The sequence below is a fragment of the Triturus cristatus genome, chromosome 6 (assembly GCF_964204655.1).
Source record: "Triturus cristatus chromosome 6, aTriCri1.1, whole genome shotgun sequence".
NCBI lineage: Eukaryota > Metazoa > Chordata > Amphibia > Caudata > Salamandridae > Triturus > Triturus cristatus.
Window position 1 is genome coordinate 1260694658 of NC_140589.1, and position 11679 is coordinate 1260706336.

Below are 11679 nucleotides of genomic sequence, written 5' to 3' on the forward strand. Positions count from 1 at the left end.
GCGCTATATAAAATCGCACACAAAAAAATTAAAAATTAAAATAAATATAGCAAACATGCGCATATAATGCACATTCACCAGCTTGTGTTCTGGCTTATCAAGCATGAGCCATGTATATTTAGGTATTTGACTGAATTGGCCACGTTTTTGTCTAACCACCCTGCAGTGTGTGGTACAATCTGGCTGCAGACATTGAGGCTGCAAGAGGTACTGTGATGGCTATGAGTGCTCCATGAACATGTAGATGGGAATAGTGACGCGATGCACCATTAGCTGAACTGAAACTGTGGAAACAATACGAGAAGCAACCAAGAAGAACATTAGAAAGGACTCTCCACTGAGCGAAACTGCCACAAATTGCCTTTAAGTATGGGCATATTCTGCAGGGGATAGAAGGCGCAATGGGTGCTTGAAGTCTGGATTCCGGCAGTTAGGGGGCGGTTGGGACATACTTCCTTGAGGAGGCAGGCACTGATCAGAAGTGAGAAGGCAGGTTGGACTGTTTCACTTCCACTCTGTTTATCCCCAAGTAAAACACAGAGCCTGATTTAGAGCTAGGTGGAAGAGATGCGTGACAGATATCCCATCCGTCCTACTACAAAGTGCCATAGGATATAATACACTTGTAATGAGCTGGATAGACCATCCGTTACATCTGGGCCAGAGTAACCTGTCCCCCAAACTCTAAATCAGGCCCTGAGTTTCTGATGAAAGTGTGGTGAAGGGAATGAGATGCCAGCAGCAGCTGGTGCAGGTAAGCGCTGTGGGGCACTGCAGGGGGGGTGTCGACAGACGACGGAATAGGAGTTATTTATTTATTTAATTTGCCCAATTCTTTCGTCTGTCGACATTCCCCTCCCCCGCCCCGCCCCACCACCCACCTCCCCACCATGCTTACCTGCACCAGCCACTTCTGTGATATACATTTTGCCAGCATCCTTTTCCATCACTCTATGTCTTTGCTGCCTGATGTTCAAACGATGCCTAATTCAGCTTAATGATTGCGATTTGTACCTCATTGTTTTCCACCTGCCCACTAGGACTCCACTCTCCTTTTGTGTTTTTTTTCACCCTTGATTTATACTTTTTCTTCACCCATTACCATAGATTCCAGCTTGCATAAGGCCGAAATGTTCCATTTGCTCTACCCCAATAACACCTTGCACAAGTAAGCTCTCCTTCAAGTTCCGAAATGAATTATTTATTTTTTGTTAGAAATGTTTTGTATTTCATTATTCTGCCCTACTTTAATGAAGAGTGTTATCTTTTTAAAAAAAATGTCCGTTAAGAAGTATTTTTGGTAATACACTGGGTAGAGCATTCTAAAAATTTAATATGATGAGTAAAATATATAACAGCTATTATGGAGTTAGTAAAGTAGAGGATGCTGAAGGAGCCAGTAGAAAAAGTGGCCTGTAGAAGAGGCCAATTGTTCCAATGTAAAGCACTTTTTGAAGCAAAACATATATCTTTCATAGCTAATTCAAAGAGAGGAAAATATTTCAAAGATTCTTTTCAAAATGACTATTCACCATAATAATTTCTATTCAATAGAGAAAGGTCTCACTCCTTCCATTAAGTTAGAGGAAAGTTTTGGCAATTCTTTTGAGCAGTGATGCTGTGAATCCTGTCCACTTAGGCAGTTGGAGTGAAATTGTCATTTGGCTCAAGGGTGTGGTAGGCTGGATCATCCTAAAATGTTGATTAGATTTCTATAAACGTGTTCTGTCTGCAGATTGGAAGACAAAAGCTCATAAACCACATTACAAATAACATGTCAGAGTAACAAATGAGCCACGCACCATGAAGGAGGTTGAGAAATCGGTGAAAGAAATGATTGGTAGGAGGATGATTAAACAGAAAGACAGAAACTGTACAAAATAATTCTTGAATGTATACTGTGGAAGGATGAATGGACAATATTGTCAAAGGATGCATTAAAGAATGAAACAACGGATGGGTGAAAGGATGGATGGATGGAAGGGTTGAAGGATGGATGGGTGAAAGGATGGATGGTTGAAAGAATTGATGGATAGATGGAAAGATGAACAGGTGGACGGATGGATGGATGGATGAATGGATTGTTGAATTGATGGGTGATGGAAAGGGGAAAGAATGGATGATGGTTGGAATGAAGAATAAGAATACAATGGTAAAGTTGGCATTAAAGGTATTGGTCAAAGCGGGGGATGTTTTGCTGTGTCTCTTTAGCTTTTAAAGCTGACATCTGGCTTCCGAGTCAAATATTGTCTTGGTTTTAAGTAAGGCCAATGTCCAGTTCTAATGCAGATCTAATGTCCTTTATTCTTCTATTATTAAAGCAAGCAAAACGTGTATACACCAAGAAGGTCATTAGATGATCAACTTTAGATCCTTGTCCATTCCACTTTTGCAAGGTGTTTGCAGTTACCATTTCTCTACTGTTCTGTAAGAATGTAAACTTCGAGAGTGTGCTATGCTGATGGCTTAAAATGTGCCGGGACACTTAAATTAAAAATATCAACACTAATGGCTATTCTAATTTCAGACCAATCGCTCAGCTTCTATTTCTGGCAAAGGTAATTTAAGGATAAACTATAAACAGCTTCAGAGCAATATGTTTGAAAGGGGGCTGTGTATAATAATCAGCCAGATGTTTGACTGGGCCATGGAATTCGGACTTTCCCTACAAGTCATACTAGGAGTAAAGAACAGTACCGGCAAGGAATCAGGACATTACCTCTATGCCTCTTGTCCACCTGCCAGTCAGTACTTTGAAAGAATACCTATGAGTTTCAGCAAGGGCTTCGACCCTCAGTTAAATAACAAAGAAAACAAGTAAGATTAGCCACTTAATACCAAACCGTTAGCGATTTATAATAATAGAAATTGTGAATAAAAGAGAGAACAGACCTCAAAACACCCATAACAAAGTTCTTTTTATCAGTGTCCCATTCGCTAGTTTTATAATAGTAAACAAACTTGTTCACAGAGGACCATGTCGCTCTTCTACAAATTTCAGCGATATGGATACCCTGAATGTCAGACCAGGATACAACTAATCTTCTTGTGGAACTTCCAGGAACTCATTCCCAAAGAAGAGAATCTTTCAGTGCATTAGCCAGAGAAATTGTGGATCTTCACAATCTACTAATTGTGAAATTGGAAGCTTTCTGGCCTTTGTTTGTTAAATCAAAGGTTATAAGCAAATGATCTGATTTATGAAAAGATTTGGATCTCCATAGGTGGACCCAAAGGCCTTTTTTCACATCAAACAAATACCACGACTCTTCTGGTGTAGAAGAAGTAGAGAAAAAAATAGAAGTGCATTTGTCCCAGAATCAAAAAACAGGACATGTTCTTAAAGTAACTGCATCTTCTCCATTGAATAGAAAAGGTGGCCAACAAACTAATGTTCTGCACTCTCCTTTTATATGGGATGAGTTCTTGTTATTTGAAAAACTACTTTATTATTAGAAATTTCTAATTAACCACATCCAGGGGCTCAAAAGAGGGGAAATAAAAATATTTTAGAACTAAAAACAAAATGCAGTTAGGAACTAAAGGGCAAAACCTTTGGCTGGCCTTCCTTTAATCTCCTTAAGTATGCCTTCCTATTCTTCCAATTTCTCCCAAGGTTCCCTGAAAGCCCTATTGCCCTTATTTGCCACTACAAATTGAGCAGAACATTTTGAATTTTTGTCAGCAGCTGAACCCTCAGTTAAAGGTGGACATCTCGTTGAAGGTGTCTGCATAATTATACACAAATTGTTGGAGCTGGAAGCAAAAATCGTATTATATGGACTGGGGGCATACATCTTGCTGCAGGCGATGACTAATAACAAAAAGCAGGTTAGGAAACCTGCTCCGTTGATAACTGGAAGCATTTTCATGAATCCAAACAGCCCAAGAAAAAGTCAACCATTGGGAAAGTCTCAAGGATAATAATAAAAAAAATCCTCAATGGCAAAAACATGCTGCAGATACATGGGTGAAGTCAGGAGATTACATGTTTTTATTGGGACCTGCAGATCCTCCACATGGCAACAAGAAGAAGATTCCGCCTGGCAGATTCCAGAAACTATTTTGGGAAAAACCAAGAAGGGTAAGGTGGGAGACTAATTTGCCACCACCATGAATTCACTAGGCCTTAGAATCCTCAATAGAAGATGCACTTTGGATAAGCCTTCATCCTCCACATACATAATGAGCTTGAGTTTGTCGTTAATCAGTTATATCAGGGTATCCATCCAAAATGTCCCTCAGATAAGCAAATTTCAAGTCCTGTACAGACTGACCAGCGACCACGCAAGGCTAGTTTGCACGCTCCCTAGGAAAACCAAACAGACCCCCACAAATTCAATCTATAGGCAATGAAGTGGGCACTTGTGGGTTGCGAAGAGTAAAATGGTCAACAACACTGCTGGACAGAAAAAAGGACAGAATTTCTAACAAAAGGAGCAGGGAGCAGCCTACCCTAATCTAGCACTGGGACAAGTTCCTGGAAAATCTCCTTAATCTATTCCCTAAAAAGGAGAGTGCTGTAAGAAACACACAAACAAGCAGCTCCCCCCTCCGCCTTCCCGGCACAGAGGGCCTTAAACAGAAATTAAACAAGCTCCTGAGAACAGTACGTCAGAATAGAAGTAGCTCAGCTGGAATCAATGAGATTCAGAACACGAGGAAGGCCTACAGAGTCAAAGCATGAGACGTTGCTAGGCAAGAAGATGAAGTATTACGGACGGAACTAAACGAAGCAGGAAAAACTAAAAACTCAGCAAAATTTTGGATGGACAATAGCACAGAAAAAATGAGTGAAAACATCCAAAGATTTCCCCTCAGTTTCCGTCCACAAATGGACAGGATATATTTTGAACCTATACAATTCTATGGAAGACAGACCTAGCACAGCTCATCTATCGAACGATAACCTGGAACCCTTGCATGAAAATCAGGAGCAAAGGAAACGATGGCTGAAAAAGAAAAGATCGCACGAATATTGGCTTCATTTCGATCAGTAGGTTCACCAGGACCAGATGGTCTACCGACAAGAATATTTAAAGGTGCTCCAGCGGAATGGGCCCTTTACTAAGTCCCCTTTTAAACAATTGCATTGCAACACATGAAGTGCCTGACAGTTGGAGAGGTGCCATATTAACACCAATTTATTAAAAGGGCACAATCAACCAGCTAGTTTTAGGCTAATTGCCTTCTTAGACATCAAGAGCAAATGCTTTACAAAAGTTTGAATAACGAGCTAAAGGAATGGGCAAATCAGAAGTCCTCAATCACTATTACTCAGTCATGTTTCAGACACAGCCATGGAACTGAGGACAACCTAATTATCCTATTTACTTTAATCCAATCCGCCAACATGAAAGATACCCTGCCACTGTATGTAGGATCAATTGATTTTAAAACAGCATTTAACAAAGTGGACAGATCTTGGCTCTGGCAGAAGGTGTCCAACTTGGAATCTCGGGAAACTTTTTCAGAGCAATCAGGTGAGAGGGGTGAGAGGGGAATCATCAGCAAGAAGAATTATGACCCACAGATATACACCACTGCTGGGGTGAAACAAGGATACATTCTAGCACACCTTCTGTTTAATCGTTATGTGGCGGACACAAATGACACACTAGTTTCAGCTTGAGCTTTCCCTCCCAAATTAGCTGCCACACACATCTATTGCCTCCAAAATACAGATGATACATTACTATTTGACCTTACTGCAGTGGGGCTTCAACAAGCACTGGAGGCTCTTGTACAGGAAGTTTCAAGTCTAAAGTATCTAGTCATTCTATTTCATCAGCAAGGCGAGGTTCACACATAACACATCTTTCGTCTTTGAAACACACCTCTTTTGTCTATGCTTATGAGCTTCAAGAAACAGTCAAAGAAAATGTGCGGTCTCAACCTCACAGGCATCTGCAAAGTCCTTGAAGCTACGTTTATGCTAGCTTTAACCTACAGGCGATATATTTTTAAAGACCAAAGTATGGCTGGATAATGTGCAAATGTGATGTCACAGAAAATTGTTTTTTCTCATCACTGCCAGCCCATCATCCCAAACACGATTAGAATTTGGACCGAACAAACAAGCAGTTATGATGGAAGCTCGATTCCTGAGCTATTTTGTGAAGCTCATGGTAGCCCCTGAAGGATCCGTAAAAGTACTGATAAAGCAAGGCCTGCAATGGGATCCTTTTGTGACTTCAGCAACTGAACGCTTAAAAACTCAGAGTATACTTATCCAAAACTGCAGCCAAACGTTTTAGCCAAGATTCTAGTCAAAATTGCAAAATTAATATAGTTTAAAGAAGACCGACAAGAACTAGTGCAAAAGGCCACGCAGACATGTGTATGTCACTTTATCAGGACCAGGGAAAAGCCGGATATCCATCCAACTCTATGAACCTGGCCCTTAAAAAGACACTTTGAGGATGCAATGCCGTCTAATTCCATTAAAAACAAACAAATTGGACATTTAAAAGGCACAGTCAACTACAACTGCCAACTGTGCAACTTCAAGCAGGAATCAATGATGCATGTAATAGGACTTTGTCCTGTTTTAAAAAACGTATGTTCCTATCCTATGCCATATTTCGGCATTTAAGCATCACTCAATGTTACCAAGAAGTCACTGCATGTTTGAGTGGGATGATGAACAACTCTCTGCCAGATGCATGAAATTTCTTCAGGAAGTGTTTATGGTCTTGAACTTGAGCACCCTAGACAGCTGAAAGAATGGGGTGTCAATTAGGCTCCTAGTCAAAATTTTGTATCGTATTCAACCAACGTATCTAGTTAGGCCAAGTGGAGATGAGGTGTTCGGCCCCATTGTGTTATAACTTAGCATTCCATGATCAGGCCGGAAGTCCTTGAAACCCAGATTTAAAAAAAATTATTATGGGCCCGCCTCCAAGCAGTTTAACTGCCCTCACCTCTAGGTAAGATAGGATTTGCATATGTTAGCACTGCTTGGCTGCAAGCAACTGTTTAATGCAGTCCAACAATATAGCTTGTTTCTAAATCTCATCAGGTTGTACAGAGACCGATGCAAATGCAATTATTACTATTATCAGAAGGCACTCTATATTGCATTTTACGAAACATACTGGCCATAATAATAACCCACATTTGTAAAGCGCGAACAATCACCCATAAGGGTCTCTAGGCACTTGGGGCCATTGGGAAGATTAAGCAAGCTATTGCCCAGAGTCACATGGTGCTGGGCTAATATGCCGCCGGCTCTGGGGATCGAACCATGATCCACAGATTCCGGAGTCAGTCGACCTGCGTGCGGCACCACACCTCTTCCCCTCATAAGCCCATAAAATGGCATCAAGATGGTTTCCTGAGTGGTCACTCTTTTTGTAACATTTTAATATTTTTTAGCTCTAACCCCTCCCTGATTTTAGATTAATAATTGTATTTATCTCTGACAGGAGGGGAGAATAAGTGGAATAGCTGTAAAACCTCATACAGCCAGCACTTTCTAGTGATGTTATTATGCAGACTAGCTACCGATTTAAAATCATATGCCTTTGATGAAGCAATTGAGTGGCACTATGCACAAATGGATTGTGATGTTTTCTGATTTTATCCTGATGTTATTTGAACTGTGACATTATGTGATTTTATGTTTTTTATTAAATCTAAGTCTATTTGTATTGTTATGGTTTTAAATAACTAAAAACAAAAAAAGTACTCATACCTACCTACCTACCTTGTTGCTGCCCATTTGGCTGTCAAAGATGAAGTAGCTAGATTTTTATGGAAACATTCCCACAGAAATTCAAGAATCAATAGAAACTAGCACTGCAATTGAGAAGTAAAATGAGTATGTTACCAATTTGGAATGCCCCCTAATATCTAGTATAAGATTTTAATGTTAAAGGTCTGCAAAAAGTTTGAATGGCTTCTGCAGTATGACATGTTAAACCCTTATTCTCTACCCTTCAGCTTTCAAATTCCAGGACGAAACAGCTACACCTCTCAGGATTGTCCAGTCTTTGTGACATAGAGGGTTGGGATTCACTAGAATCTTCAAACAGGGTTCTATTGGTAACTTCTAAAGTAGCAGAAACCAAGACCTTTGCAGAAAGAAAGGTACTACTAAAATCAGTATCCTGCTAGATACATGCACTTGGTATTACCCCAGAGTCTGGTGGGTGATTTTGAAACCTCTCTTCACTACATGGACCATCTATTTGTCTGAAATAGGTTCTTGTCAGACACTCTGAAAGTGTGAGTTCAATCTACTATCAGCAATCCTCCATTGTCTTTAGCATAGTGAGGATTTGTTTTTTCCTGGGAATGCAGGTCTCTGTGGAACATTCTGCTACTCTGGCACTCTTAAAGTTCACTATGAGATTAGTAACACACAGATTAATTCAAACGTATGTAATGTAATGCATTTTTCAATCTATTTATGTACAGTCACACTTTAATACCTTTGGGCCATGTTCGCACCTTATACAATTCTATAATTAAAAATAAATGAAAAATACCGGCTTATGTTACTAAGGATCTACCAAAGCAGTAAGTTCATTACCTGATTCCCCAAGAAACTCCAATATCAAGATGCTTCGTGAAGGAAATCCTAGAGAACTCAGAATAAAAATTACTAGCCCAGGCAAAGAACCCTGCTCCCCACAAACAAACCAAGCTTTGTAATCTATCCCAAAACAACACTAGATAAACAGCTTCAGACCAACATAGGCTGAAAAGCAATGTCTGCACGAGCAGACAAAATAACAGGCATATTCTAAAAATATTATACAGAAAATGATTTGTGGCGGGATAAACTTGGTGGTGATGAACAAAAACTGTAAAATAATGAGTTGTACACCTAGGGAAAACCTCCATAGTGTGGTGGTGGGGTGGAGAGGTCCTTTTGGAGAATGCTGGATTCCAGTTGGCTGCAGAGCGAAAATCACGCCACATGCTTTGTAACATTATTTTTGTTATGCATGCTTTCCGAGTTTAGGAGTTTCAGAAACCTTGCAGACAGATTTGGAGGTGGGAGGCTGCAGAGGAGTTTCAAGACTTCGATGCAGAACTCAAGGGAGCAGAGCAGATGTGATTTGCAGATGCAGGTAAGGAGAGGGCAGAATTTGATGGAGAGCATAACTGAGTCAGATGAAGGCAGATTAGATGTAGGTTTTGTTCCAATCTGACTTTTATTAAAATCCCCAAGCTTTATGCTTTGACTAACTGGCTTTGCCAAGGCTTATTTGCTCTATGCTTTATTTCTTTTAATAGACGATTGTGCAATCATTAATTATTGATTTAGCTTCATGATAATGTCACTCTTGCTTTTATTTGAATTCTTCATGAGTTCTGACTATCATTTGTGCCTCATTGTCTTAGAATAGGGATTTTTTCCTTCATGGAACATGCTGTATGCAATTTATGATATGCTCTATACTAACTTTATTTTCCTATTATCAATTCTGTAACCTGGTTGATTCCTGACTAATGAATGAAGAGTCAGAGAATCTTAAATATTAATAAGAAAATAAATTCCTTTAATACTCCTCACAACTCTCACTATTGGCTAAAAAATTATTTGCATTGATTACTTGCCCACGTTTATGAAGGGGCTCTATTGGTCAAAATACAATAGCCAAGATCCATCCCCTCGAGCGGAAACAAGGGTAATGGTAATTAAAGGTAATGGGGTCACATTTTCTAAATTTTCCAAAGAGAGATTATCCTGATGGTTCAGAGGGAGGTTGTTCAGAGCAGATTTCGGAATGGGCTGTTTGCAGGGAATAAAGGTGCGATACAAGGTGTGGTTCCACAAGCAGCAGTGGTATTTTACAGGACAGATGTAGAGAAGTTTTGGTTGGTCCATATTTGGGTATGGATGTTGCAATGCTGAAGAAAATGACCTTTTTCCAACTTTGTAACAGATTTGAACATTGGAAGAGAACGTGTAGATTTAAAACTGATGCAGTAGATGCAAATTCACAAATACAGGGGAAAATGCAGAATCAAAATGTGCCAGTTCAGCAAATGCAAATGTCAAGTTCAGAAACAGGTACCAATGACACAAGTTCTCCAAGCCCAGATGGTCCAGCCAAATATGGGAAACCCTAAAATGTATTTAAATCAGTTGTCCAAAGCAAATTTGAATTCTTTTCTGAACCAAAATCAGAACCTATTTCAACAATCTGTTGTATTTGAAAGTGACAGTGTATCCCCAACCTTTCTGATGTTACCAGAAGCACTGTAGGGCTGCTAGGAAAACATTTATGGTGCAAGTTAAACTGCAAAATTTATTGTACACAGTATGATGTTAAATATCAGGCTCCTGATGAGGATGTACAGTTTAAAATGGTCCATCAAGAGACAGCTGTAGGATTTGTTTCAGAAATGACAGTTGAAAAGTACCCTGTGATTTGAAAGACACAGTGAACCCAGAAATATGTGAATTCACAGAAAAAGATATCAGATTAATAAAAAGTGCAGAACCAGTTAGCGTCAAATTAAAATCAGATGTATTCAGCAAGACCATCACACAATTCGAGACAAGACACAGTTTCAGGAATTTTGCCCGTAATTGAAGATAAACTGAGCGAGGGATTTTTGGAGGAATTATTTGGAAGTTCATGTAATTCTCTGATCATAGGTTTACAGATACCCAATGAGAAGTACAGAATAATGCAGGAGATTAGCAGCATAATTGTTCTATGTTGTCCTGTGATACTGAATCCAGCCAACATACCTTTTCAAATTGCATGTACTGAAGAATGGCTTACTGTTATTGATTTTTGTCAGGTTTATATCACAGTGCAACTGCATAAGGATAGTCGGGAGTACTGTCAAAAATAAGATGAAGATATGGGACACATAATTGAAAAAGGAGCTAGAAAGGTGTCACGAGAGAGAGTGGAAGCAATTCAGCAGATGAATCCACCTCGAACTTGGAGAGAACTCAGGATGATTTAGGGAATAGTTGGCTACTGTAGACAGTCGACACCAAACCATTCCCTAGTAGCTAAGCTTTTACTGAGGCTGACGCACAGGGATGTGTCTGATTTGCTTCCATTGGACAACGATTGCACAAAAGCATTCCTAGTGTCAAAAGAGAAAGTGTGTTATGCCCGACACTAGGGATGCATGTTTATTTAAAAGAATATACACTAAGTTGCAGTGAGAGGGAGGGCTGCACTCTCTCAGAGCTTGTTCCAAAACATGAAGATGTTCAAAGTCTATGAGGCGTTTCACAACAACCATTGACCCTATTATAACAGAAATGCCCAGCTTCGTCAAATTAATAGGTGTGATTGATATCAGTCACAAAATGAGTGAGAATATAATGATGGAATGTCCAATAACTTAAATGGTCTCTTATTTTATATAGGTGCTACTGAAAAATCTTGTGATCAAAGCATGTTTTAATTCAAATGTATTGAGTCTACTGCCAGTAAAGGAAAATGTTTGTGATGAAGGTGACTCTGAATGTTTAGGTGTCATGGATCTATGCATGAAGCCACGGTTAGACACCTATGATGAACCCCTGATTGAGCCTGATCATGTCCATTTTTTAGATGGCCAATGTCTAAGAGGTAACAATGCCACATTAGGATCAGCCAATGCAGTATGCACCATGAATTATATTGCTGAAGCTTCAAGGCTACAAGGAGTTATCTCAGCACAAAATACAAAATTGAATGCCCTTACCATAGC